Below are 13,158 nucleotides of genomic sequence, written 5' to 3'. Positions count from 1 at the left end.
CATGAAACTCAAAGGAACTTTCATCAGTCCATAAAACTTTGTTGCAGAAGCTAAGAGGCGTATTTACATAATATTCCCTTGCAAATTTCAATATTTTTAATTTGTTCTTAGGAGTTATTAATGGTATCTTTCTTACGGTATACATACGTCCCATAATTATTTTCTTTGAGACGTCTGCGAATTGTTCTAACGCAATTTTTTATGGATTTGGGATTTCATTTCAAGCTCCAAGTTTTTTGGGGTTAACGCAGGATTTTTGGTGAATTCTCCCAAAATGTGCCTGTCTTCTTTTAGAGTAGTATTTCGTTTTCTATCCTTCTGTGGTAAATTTTGTACAGAATTCGTTCTTTTCTGTTTGTTTATTTGGTAGTGTACGGTTTGTCTTTTTAAATTCAATTCTAAGCATATTTGTTTAACAGACACGACAGAATTAAATCTTGTGACAATAGATGCTCTAACCTCAATACTTAGTTCTGCCATTTTAAATATTTGTACACAAATCGGAGCCTTAATGAATTCAAACTTTTGCTTTTAATTTTTAAAAAAATTATTTTAACTTACCAAACATTCAGAAGAACATCCGTCAAAATAGTTTTGTCACACAGAAAATAGACCTTTAAATACAAAAAGAGCAGCCTCGCAGCAGAACACCATCCAAATAGCTCAGTTTGACCATCACGTGATCTATTATAACAAACTTATTAACTTGTTATCAATTTGCTATCTTTAAACTTTAACCGATATAAATTATTATCACAAGAGCGAGAGATGTACATCTGTCAAGATAGTTATGCCGACCACTGTAAATAAAGTGTCTGGCCAAACAAAAATTTCCCTTAAATAAATTTGTAAAATAAAAAAATATTAATTTTTCCAAATATTATTTATATTATAAGTAATTAGTATTACTTATATTACCTAAGTATTTCCATTAATTATGGAACATAATTGGTTTTGAACGGTTGACATCTGCCGATATCAGCCGTTTGTAGCACAATTTGGTAGCATAAGTGGTGCCTATATCTTAGTCTCATGAATATTCCACCAAACTTGACTCTTGCGGTCACAGTGCGCTCTTCATTGGAGCAAACATATTTTTTAAAGCCTTATCTCCTTATAATTGTGTTTTTTTTTAGAAGTTCAATATTTTCCAAAGTTATTGAAGTTTAAAGTGACTTAATTTTGAAGGGAGGGATATAATCCTATCATTCTGTTAAGATTTCAAATAAGAAACAGCTTTCAGTGTAAAAGAGCAATGTTATTAAGCAGAAAAATATCAAGTTTGTAAAATATACAACGCTACTCTCATAAGAACCCCAACAAAATTTTATCGATGTAACTTTTTAACGAAAACCTAACACTATGACGAAAACCTAAAACCATCAACAAAAATCTGGGTTTTAATAACCAGCCCAGCAAAAACTTATAACAATTATACGTCCCAGTACTCAAAATCAAAGTTTTTCTACAAAACAAAATCAATTTTAATAATAACTAAAAAGCCTTAAAGGTACATTCAAAATTGTTTACGAAAAAAAGCTAAACAAAAATAACTTGGCTGATTTAGACTCCACGATTTACCTTGCTTAAATGTTTCTAAGTTTTCGTTTTTTGTTAAAAAAGTTGTCATTTGAATTATTCTTAAAAACTTTAAATCTACCCAAAACATTTTGCATAATATAATGAAATAGTTTGATTTCGAAATCTATTTTTGTTAACGAGATTTTTAGTCAAAAAAAAATTTAAGATATTTTTTTTTTTAAAGTTTTTATTTCTTGTACAAGATAGTTCACGGGTTATCGAGAACCCAACAGCAATTTTTACCAAATTTCCGTACTATTTTTTGTAGATTTAATTTTTTTTTATGAAAAAACGGACTGTTGAATTTTTATGAAAAAAAATTACTGAATGTTAAAAACAACATTTTCTGTGAGGTGATTTTTTAGCTATTATCTTTTTGGCAACACTGGTTTCGTGTTTTGTTTCACTGTCAAACAAAGCAGTTTGATCTAAAATTTAACCATGAATCGTCTTACAAACGAACAACGCTTGTAAATTATTGAATTGTATTATCAAAATGCGTTCTCTGTAAAGACTGTTCAACACGCGCTGCTTCCATTTTATGGTCAGTCGACCCACTGAAGTGGCTATTCAACCAACCAACACTCTTACGTAAAGTGCGAACTGAAGAAAATATCGCAGCTGTATCGGCCAGTGTTAATGATGACGATCAATTATCGATTCGTCGCCGAGCTGTTCGCAGCAATTGGGCCTCTGTTACTCAACAACGTGGACAATTTTGCGGAAGGATTTAGGTGTGATGTCTTTCAAAATACAGTTGGTAAAAGAAACTGAAGCCGAACAACCTGCTGCTAAGTAAAACTTTTGGTGAATGGGGTCTTGGAAAGTTGGCCGAAAATACACTTTTTTACCGAAAAATTGTGTTTAGCGACGGAGCTCATTTTTGTCTCCATTTCTTCCATTTTATGGTCAGCTAAATAAATTTTGTCTCTCTTTTTGGCCAAAATGCAAGAACTTGACATCCTTGACATGTGCTCGCAACTAGACGGTGCCATATGCCACACAGCACGCGAAACAATAGACTTATTGAGAAGCGAGTTTGGTGAATATTTTTTTTTACGTTCGGGACCGTTCAATTGGCCGCACTAGATCGTGCCACTTTAGACTATGTTTTGTGAGGCTATGTTTAAGCTCATGTCTATAAAGACAAGCCGCTTCAATTGACGGAAGACAACATTGAATCATTTATTTGTGAGATACCGGCCAAAATTGAAATAATCTAAAAAGATTAAATTATATATACCGTACTATCGATTCAAATAAAGATTTCATGCATTTTTCTGATTTGTAGCTATGTGTTTTTTTTTTCTTGCAAAACTTTTCTATAGCTTTTAAAATTAAGCTTGAAGCCAATATTTTTAATTTTTGAAAAGACATTTAAGTCGAAAGTAGATTTTTACCAATTTTTAGTATTGTTTTTATATTTTTATAAGAAAATTGTCAATTCGATTTTCTTAACATTTATCAAATGTTGAAAACAATATTTTTATAAGAAAAAAATACGTCATTAAAAATTATCTCTAATTTCTGAAAAGATATTTTTAAATTTTACCAGTAACGTTTTTTTAGTTTTTTTAATTTTTGTAAAAAAACTGTCAATTCGATTTTCATCAAATTTTATACGAATGTTGATAATAAAATTTTTTTTATAAGATAAAATTAGTTGGAAGCCATAAACTCAAATTTTTGAGAAGATATTGGAATCGAAATTCAATTTTTGCCAAAGTTTGAGTAATGCTTTTTTGAAGTTTTTGTTTTTTATAAAAAAAAAACTGTCAATTAGTTTTTTTTCAAAATTGTATTTGATGACAAAAACATCTTCAACTTTTTGTTCGTAAGATTTCGAGGTGACAAATTTCTAATAATCTTTTATTTCAACTTTAGGGACCTTGAAACATCAAGAAATATCAAATTTTTAATTCAGCAAATCAGACCAATTAAAATAACTTCCTATATAAAGTAAATAAATTTAAGTCAAAATTTAGTATCAGATTTTTTAAATTTGATTTATTTAAACATAAAATACTTGTGTCCTTAGAAAACTTTAGTTTTTGTAAATGTTATTCTTTTTTTAAAGTGTTAAAAGTTCTATTTTAAGAGTTTATTTAAAGTATTTTAAGAAGTATTTTTCAAATCCTATAGAAAATGTACCTTTCTTTTAAGTATGAGGTGTCAAACTCTCCATTCTTTGTGTACATATATTTCCCTTGAAATCATGCACATCTAGTCAAGTTTTTATTTCTGTTAAACTTAAAACCGTTTGAATCATTTCTTAAACTATAAACGAAAAAATATTTTAATTAAATTAATTTCTTAGCCAATTTCTAGTAAATATGAAAATAAATATAAAATTCTTCTGTTTTATTATTGAAAATTTACAACAATAACCTAGGTCCATAATAGTTGAACATAAATTCTTTATTAAATGAATGTGATTCATTGACCTCACCTTTACTAATAATGTACGGGTAATAAATGTGTTACTTATTAAATTAATTCTCTTACTTTAAAGAATTTTAATTACTAGAAAAATACACTCATCACATCAAATATGATTCACTTCCTGCAATTTTTTTCAAAAGAATACAACATTTTTTTGACTAACATCCAATTTAAACGAAATATTATTAATTTTTGCAAAACTTAACAAAAAAAATCTAACATGACATTTCACTTGTTTCCTTAAAATATATTTTATTTATCTTGAAAAAATCAGAAATAAAAAAAACTTAAAACAATAATTAAAAACAACATCCATCAAAACTAAAACCAAAACAAAAAAATTATTTATTTGAAAAACACTTATTCATAAACTAATATTTTCATCCTAAAAAAAACCTTCTTCGATATTTTTCTCACATAAAGAAATAAAAAAAAAAGATACACAAATTCCCAAATGACCACATCACCTCCAAACTATTTACATATACAAGACTCACCTATATTTATTCATCGGAATGAGATTGACATGGCTTTCAGCAACATCTGCTTGTTTCAAAATAAAAACATTTTCGAAAGAAATCTCACCCAAAAAAAAAAATAGACAACTCTCAATCGAAATAAACATTTTATTTTCTTTTGCCATCAAATATTACTGAATAGGTAATATCTCTCCTACCCTTACACTACCCGCAATTCCACCCCCATCATCTCAAGACCGACCGCCGACGAATTCCTCACTATAGACGGTGCAGTCGCCCAAGCTGCGCTGCTGCTGCTAATGCTTCTGTGGTGTGATTTCAAAATACGTAATTTCAAAAATAAACTCAGGTAAAGAAAATGAATCAATATGCGATTACTTTTCTTTGCCCAGCTGTTTTGTATTTCGTAAATATGTTAATTCTATATAAACAAATAACTACGAACAAATGTACAAACTTGTTGTTTTCAATAAAAATACCAATTCAAAATTAGAAGAACTTCAAAAAAGTATTTCCCATACCGGGAATCGAACCCGGGCCTTCTGGGTGAAAGCCAGATATCCTAGCCACTAGACCATATGGGATATAAAAATTTTGCTGGAAAATGTTCGTTTTATTGTAATTTTTCTTGAAAACCTGTTTTGAATTTATTTTTAGATACTTTTGTATCTACGTCACAACTTTTGAGATACATTTGTATCTTTTGGCTTGCATCGTGACTGTGTGACTAATTAAATTATTATAATTACACTTTTGTGAAGTGTGTTGGTTGGTTAGTTCAGTTCGAGGGGGTTTTGGATATAAATTAAGGCATAACAAAAATATCTAGATACGTTTTGTACACAAAGATAGATAGTGAATGAGATATGTATTTGATGAGCTTACAACTTAACATTCGACGTCTCGCGACGTTGATTGAATGCAAATCTTGTGACACCTTCAGTCAGAAGCTTCTTCAGGTGTACAAATCTACAAAAATAAAGACACAAATAAGATATGAATTAAGTCAAAGTATCTTTTTTCTTTTATTTTTATTAAATATTCATATTCCACTCCATAGAGAATATTTTGTTTATTTATTTTGCATTTTTCGTTCTTTCTTTAATGAATTTTTCTTTTTGGTTTTGTTTTGAATTTTGCTTCATGGTGACAATGAACTTCCAGGTGATATGACGGAGAAGTGTGCCGCGAAGCGTCAATGATTGGATTGGCGGTGGTGTTTGCTTTTTGCTTCTTGTTTTCTTTGATTTCCGGCGGGAATAATGTATCTCTAAAATAATATTTACATTCATTTAATTTTGATTTCACACAAAAAAACAAGTAATTTATTATATCTGCTATGTAAGTAATGCCAAATGTATAAAAGTATCTAATAATGAGGTATGCAAACATATTTCGTGCGGAAGAACAGATTTGTTTGTACGATGAGAGAATAAATTTGATTTGATTTAATTCAAATAATTTATTAGGCAAAGTGGTATTTGAATTCTTGTCAAATTTTCATTTCCATCACGAATTTGCAAGGAATTTTGATGGATTTGTTAGGTTTTCTCCATTAAAGTGTTCCTCAAGTTATATTTCGCTTTTGAAGAAGACTTTTCAATGAATATTTTAAATGGAAATAGGAGAATCTTTCATTGGATTATTTACTTTTTAAAAAAGTATCTTAACATCGAACACTTATGAAAATGATAATCAATACGATGTACAAATCATCAATTTTAGTCCAGTGAACGTTTTTGTGCACTGGAAAATGGAAAACAGTGTGTCAATAAGATAAAAGTTTTAACTGATGAAACTCTGAAATCATTTATCAATCTGTTTCATAAAAATGATGAAAAAAGTAAAACCTTATTGATGAATACGATCATCAATGTTATCAATTTTATCATTATATTGATACGATTGTTTTCATTATATAAATAAATAAAATGTAAAATTCTTAATCAAACTTGTATAAATGTTTTATGAAATATATTTAATTATGACTATTATGAAACTATTATGATCAATATTATGACTAAATTAATAATATATATGTTCTGATTCCTTAATATAATGAATTAATTCATCATATTGATGATTGTATTTATTAATATTATGAATTTTTTCGTCAATATGATGAACCAATTTATTTAATATGATGACTAAATTATTCAATGTAATATGATAAATAATCATAAAATAAATATTGTTTACATTTTGTTGATATACTCTTAAGAATTGTTAAGCTTGCCAAAAATTTTACCGTCTGCCTATTTGACTTATTTCGAGTTTGTAGTAAAAAGAAAGAAAAGATTAAAGTTATAAATACATATACAAAAATAACATAACACTTACGAAAATATATAAATATTAAACCTAACCTAACCTAAGGCATGATGCATGTAGAGGCAAAGAATGTTCCAAGCTGAGCAACCATTTAAGAGATTCTTTGTATCTTCAAGTGTTAGGAAACTCTTTGAGAAGTAAAGCCTGCGGATTTCTTGTGTGAAATCAGCTAGAAAATGTTACACGTTTTTGGTGACAGGTGATCATCTGTTTTAGCTATACAGCTGTAGAATAAGGCCTGCCAATTGGTATGGACTGTATTATTGAGGTCAAAGTCTACGATGTGTTTAAAAGCTAGATCATCCCATTCTTTGAAAGGCCATATTTGCGTCTAAGTGCATATTTTAATATCTCTTTTTGAAGATTTGAGTCAGGCCTTTTCATGATATAATCAGCATTTGATTTTAGATTCTTTGAAAATGCTTGTGGCATACCGGATTCAGTATGGATTGCATATGTAGGTGTAGAGTTATCCAGTTTAAAGATGGGCTTGAAAAATAAGCGTTGAATTACTTCAAACCCTTTTAAGTTCAAACACTCCAAATTTAGCAGTTGCATCCACATAATAGTTGCAGAAAAAATTACTCCCCATAAGATTTATTGACCTTTTGGCTGCGGTGCATTTTTCTTTTACATGTGTGCAAAAATCAAAGTTATGAGTTATCAAGAAACCTAAGTATTTGAACTTATTTACTGTTTCTGTTGGTTCACGTTCCAAAAACTATTTCTCTTGGGAAGTTGTTTTTCGATGAGTATTTTCAAAAACTATGATTTTCGACTTTGCAACATTTATACTTAAATCCAATAAATCACAAAAACGTTTGAGCTTGTTTATTTGTAACTACAAAGCTATATGATTATCGGCCAATAGTACACTGTCATCTGCATATAGATACATTTTTATTAGTGTTTCAGCAACCTTTATAAATCAATCAATATATAGTGCAAACATTAACGGACTTAATCCACAACCTTTTGGAACACCAGCACTTGTATTGAAGAAATTAGACATTCCACTTCCATTCCATACAGCAGCAGAAGTATCAGTTATAAGAAGTTTATATAAAATGAGAAATTTTGTTCATAAGCCTAGAATAGACATTTTATAAATTAAAGATCTCCTGTTAACCGTATCAAAAGCAACTTTTAAATCGATTCTTTAAAACATTTTGACTATAGTAGTGAGTGCAAAAATATGTCAACTGTTGATAGACCCGATCGAAAATCGATTTGGAAAATACTAAGTACTTGGTTCTCTGCAACCCATTTCGTCAACTTATGGTATAGAAGATGGGGGAATACTTTCCAAAGGCACGGTAAAATTGATATGCCCCTGTAGTTATTTAAACTCTGGAAAACACCTTTTTTAAATATTGCGCAAATCCATTCTCTTAAAACAGATTTCGGAATAGATTCTTCCTCAAGAAGCCAGTTAAAGAATAATTTAATATGAACCAAAAAATGTACTGGTAAGTTTTTGTTAAATTCAACGGGCATTCCGTCAATACCTGCAGACTTATCATTTTTCATTGATTTCAAAGTATCTTGCAACTCTTTCATTGAGTTCCATCAAGTTCTGGGATTTTCACCAATGGTAGAGCATATGGTGAACCGATAACGGGTTCAGAAGAACTTTGAAGTGATATGCCACATTTTTACAGCCACCTAACAACCTCACCTCTGACCAAAATGTTTTTGAGTCCTTACGTGATGAGAGACCGGATGCTACAACCTTGAAATAAAGTTTCAGTTTTTGAACTAAAAGCTGTTTATATTGTTTGTTCGCCTCTAAGTAAGGTAAGGTTAGGTTAGGTTATAGTGGCTGTCCAAGATAGAAACGGACACACTTAGGCCAGTTTAATGGCCAATTGTGATACCACATGAATCTTGAGGCTTCCTCCTAAGCTCAATGGAACCAGCTTGAGTCCCTTACGAAACGTGAGAAGCTGATTATTACGATATGATTTAGATCGTTAAAGAAGAATTCTCCTAGGCAATTCTTGCGTTGAGCTAGAGTAGGGCATGTGCAGAGGAGATGAAGAACCGTTTCTTCCTCTTCCTCGTCCATACAGCTTCTGCAAAAGTCAGTTGAGAATACGCCTAGTCTCGTGGCGTGCTTTCCTATTAGACAGTGTCCGGTTATAACACCTATTATCGAGCTTATTTGCGATCTACTTAGAGAGAGCAAGCACCTTGAACGTTTTAAATCCAGTGTTGGCCAGATGTTTTTTGTGACTTGACACGTGGTGATGTTGTTCCACCTGGACTGCCCTCTTCACAACGTCTTGCATAAGCAGCAGTTTACAAGAAGCGTTGGTATGCCAGTACTTGCCAAACGTAATAGGATGGGCTGTTCTGTACCGTTGCTAGCGAGCTCATCTGCCTTACAGTTACCTTGAATGTCTCTATGGCCCGGCACCCAGCAAAGGTGAATAGTAAACTGTTGCGCCATCTCCATTAGAGATGATCGACAGTTATGGACTGTTATAGAGTTTGTAGAGACAGAGTCCAGAGATTTGATAGCGGCCTGGCTATCAGAGAAAATACGGATATCAGATGTTGATATCACGTTTTCTTTGAGTTAAGACAAAAGTTCCGCCTGAAACACTCTACAATGATTGGGTAGGCGGAATGAGAGACTTTATTTCAGTCTTTCAGAGTGCACACCTCCACCAACCCCTTCTTTGCTTGTTGAGCCATCTGTGTAAAAATGGATTGACTCATCCTCCAAGATTGTCCTATCCTCCCAAAAAGATCTGGTAGGTATAGAAATCTGGAAGTTTCTGTCGAATTGTAAGTGGGGGATGGTGTAGTCTGTGTGCTTTGGAATTGATTCTAAGTACCTTAGAAGTACGGAGTGGCCAATGTTGTTGTTAGCCGAAGCATTGAGGCGAATAGCAGAGTTTGCAGCTATTTGTTTGCTAAATATGTGAAGAGGTGTAAGGTAGAGCAAGGTGTCCAGTGCCGCAGACGGGGTCGTGCGAAGCGATCCGCTTATATACATTCAGGCTGAACGTTGGACTCTCTAAGTTAAGTGCTTTAAAAAACACGGAATTGTTCTTCTTAAAAAGGTTAAGATGTGCGAAACACTTTTTGCGAAGTTTTATGCATTCGCTGTCAAACCATTATGCCACCATCTTGGGGTTTTTTTCTCATACAAGATGCTTGCCGTACAATATCTAAAATATTTACACTAGCCTGGTCATAGCTCCAATTTTCTTGTTCAGGAAAATAGTTTAACTGAGCATCAAGTTTTCGTCTGTGCACTTCCGCACGATTTTCAACCCACCTTATGCTCATCATTGCGTTATGTGTCCCCAGCGTCTCCCCTGGCAATATAAGAGAAGTTGCTGTTGGCATATGACCAGAGTAATTCGTAGTTTGAACCTCGAAGTCACTGATAATACTTAGCCAATTTCCTCTCACGAAACAATAATCGATTACTGAGCTGCCTTGACCCGATACGAAAGCCAGTTCGCCATTTTTGTCTGCTTTAGTTATTCCATTTAATACCATTAAACCAAGGTCATCAATAAATTCTAGAATATGATGATCTTAATGTGAAGACATTCTTCATAAATATCATGAATGTATTTATCAACATGATGAACGAATATCTTAAAAGAATATATTTATAATGATGAATTTGTTCGTCAATATGATAATTCAAAGATGATTAAACATTTCATAAATACAATAATTGATTTCATTAATATGATGAGTGATACAAAAAAAAATCATAAATATGACGAATGCATTCGTCAATGTTATGAAGCTTTATGTGATGAAATGATTTACAAGCATGTTGATTACCCTACGATTTCATAAATGTGAAGAAATGTTAATATGAAGAACGATATATAAACGTGAGTCCTTAATATGATGATTGATTTCATTAATTTGACGATCTCATACTCGTAATTTTAAATTATTCATTAATTTAATGATTGCATTCGTCAATATGATGAAAAATAATCATAAACTTATATATTAATCATATCCATGAAAAGTTTTTGACGAACTGATAAAATTTCATTTCCAAGATCATTTGTATGGAATTTTTGGCTAAAAAGGTTGAAGTTAAAATATTGAAGAACAGTACTTCAGGCACATTTTTCTGTTCATCCAATTTCTTCATCAGTGAGATGAGAACTACTCCCACATGATGATTTTCACTGAACATTCTTCAAAGCAAAATAGTTCTAAAATGGAGCAAAAAACTTTCCCATACCGGGAATCGAACCCGGGCCTTCTGGGTGAAAGCCAGATATCCTAGCCACTAGACCATATGGGATATAAAAATTGGTAACAAAGTGTTTAATATTTGGGAAAACAAAAAAAATAATATTTTTCTTAAATAGTCAAAGATTTGGTGTGGGTTTAAATTTACTCTTCGTGTAACCTATTTTACGACGTTTCATTTTATAATGTGAGAAGAATTTCTGAATTCTTTAAAATTCCTTACATTTCAAGAGTCTTTTGCGAAATGTTTCTTAAAGCTATGTATATTACTTATAGCTTATACTGTGAATACAAAAATTGCCTAAGAGAGGTTAATATCGATACAGGATAAATCCTCCTCAGAATTTGACCTTTTAAAGGCAATGCGGAGTTGATTGGAATCAAATAATGGGGCGAAACATTATCTGTTTGAGAAGGGTTTTTATTATTCTTCGTTTGATCTCAAAAGGCGTATTTTATGAGGGCTGAAGAGACTATGGGTTTTGTCTTTTTGAATCAATAAACTTATTTTCTAAAGAGTATGTTTTTCTCTTTGGTAAGTAAATGACATTGATACTACCAATTGATAGTTGATAAATAATACAGTAGTTGAAACTTTAACCATTTAAAACTTCATTCAGACCAAAATTAACCAACTTAACTTAACTTAATTGATAATTGTACGTTTTATTAGGATTCTCATCAGTCTGCAATATCCTTTTTTTTTAAATGACTCTTGGAATAGGTCTACAAATAAATTACTTAATAGAGTAAATTCTTAGTATGCATAAACCTGTGTCTTTAAAAATTCTGAAACTAAGTTTTTTCACTTCACACCTTTTATCGATAGGCTATTTTAAGTTTGTCGCCCATCTTGCCATCCTCTTTAGATTCTAAAAACCAAGGGTTTTGGCAAAAATGGTCCTACACATAATTACTAAGCACATTCTTATCAGAGTCAAAGACTTTTAACAGACATTTTATTGGTCTATTGTTTTAAGACTTTTGAAATAGCCAGCTGCATACCTCCCCTTAAACAATTCAGCCGTAATACCCGCGCTTCTAGGAATGCTCACCAGTATACCCTCGGGGCAACTTCGGTCGTACTGTCAAAGACAGAGATTCGTTCCTTAGTCGTACTACGCGAATGTGGAATGCCTTACCACACTCTGTTCTTCTCAACCATTGTAACCAGTAACCAAATTAAAAAAAAATCTATTATTTTAAATTTGATTTGTTTTTGTTCGCATCATTTTCGAAAAAAATATGTATTTTTATTGAACATCTTCCAATTTCTGTCAACAATAACCTCAAAATAATTACAATTTTGAAGCCGATCTTAATTTCTGCAGAAAACTGCAAACATGATTTTTCTTTGCACCGCAAATACAGAGTTTGGAGAAAACTTAACGTCTACAAATAATAATTATGTGCCTCAATACCTTTGCAAACATATTGCTTATAATAAAACGCAACCCAAGAGGTTACACTTCATCTAGCATCACTAAAACAAAACCGTACTTAAATGGTTCACTATGGCGTATACGTACTTTTTTGTAGAAAAAGATTTTTCATTGTTTGTTTGTTCTTTGGTTACTTTTTTAAGTTCCAACTTCCCTTTTTAGGACTCAGGATTCTTTGATTATTATTGTTTCTATTGAAAAGGGTCAAATAGGGTGTCAAAAGTTCTAAATATCAAATATACAGGTAAATTGTATTGTTTTTAGTTCTAAATTCAAATTAAGAATTCAAGTTTATTAAGCATAACCTATAAACTACCTAATTTCATTAAACATTGAAAAAGAATAAGCAGTTTATTTCACAGTTAATCAACTAAATTGAATAGTCGATATAACTGTGATGTTCGTTTATTGAGTTAGGTAAGGTAGCTATTGTCATAAAATATATTATGCTACTTAAAATAATTAACTGATTCCTGTCAACGAAGTCATAATATTGCTTCTGAGCTATGGAGACGGGAAAGAAGGGTTGGATAAACATTTTATTAATGACGACGAAATCAATGACAACAAAAACAAAAACAAAGACGACAAATCCATAAAAACTCAATTTCAATTAAAAGACTCCTCGTCTCTAATTTTCT

At 31.4% G+C, this 13,158-nt stretch overlaps 1 protein-coding gene and 2 non-coding genes across 12 annotated transcripts in view; 1 reads left to right on the top strand and 2 right to left on the bottom strand.

The window, feature by feature from the left end:
* The window catches only part of LOC129941922 (heterogeneous nuclear ribonucleoprotein L), a 537,346-nt gene that overhangs the window by 256,553 nt on the left and 267,635 nt on the right, over positions 1–13,158 (top strand). The window lies entirely within an intron of this gene.
* Positions 5,015–5,086, bottom strand: Trnae-uuc (transfer RNA glutamic acid (anticodon UUC)). Its single transcript has one exon. It is a non-coding gene; the product is annotated as a tRNA-Glu (tRNA).
* Positions 11,056–11,127, bottom strand: Trnae-uuc (transfer RNA glutamic acid (anticodon UUC)). Its single transcript has one exon. It is a non-coding gene; the product is annotated as a tRNA-Glu (tRNA).

The sequence above is a fragment of the Eupeodes corollae genome, chromosome 1 (assembly GCF_945859685.1).
Source record: "Eupeodes corollae chromosome 1, idEupCoro1.1, whole genome shotgun sequence".
In the NCBI taxonomy this organism is placed as follows: domain Eukaryota; kingdom Metazoa; phylum Arthropoda; class Insecta; order Diptera; family Syrphidae; genus Eupeodes; species Eupeodes corollae.
Note: the sequence above shows the minus strand (reverse complement) of the source record. Positions and strands in the feature narration are given on the sequence as shown.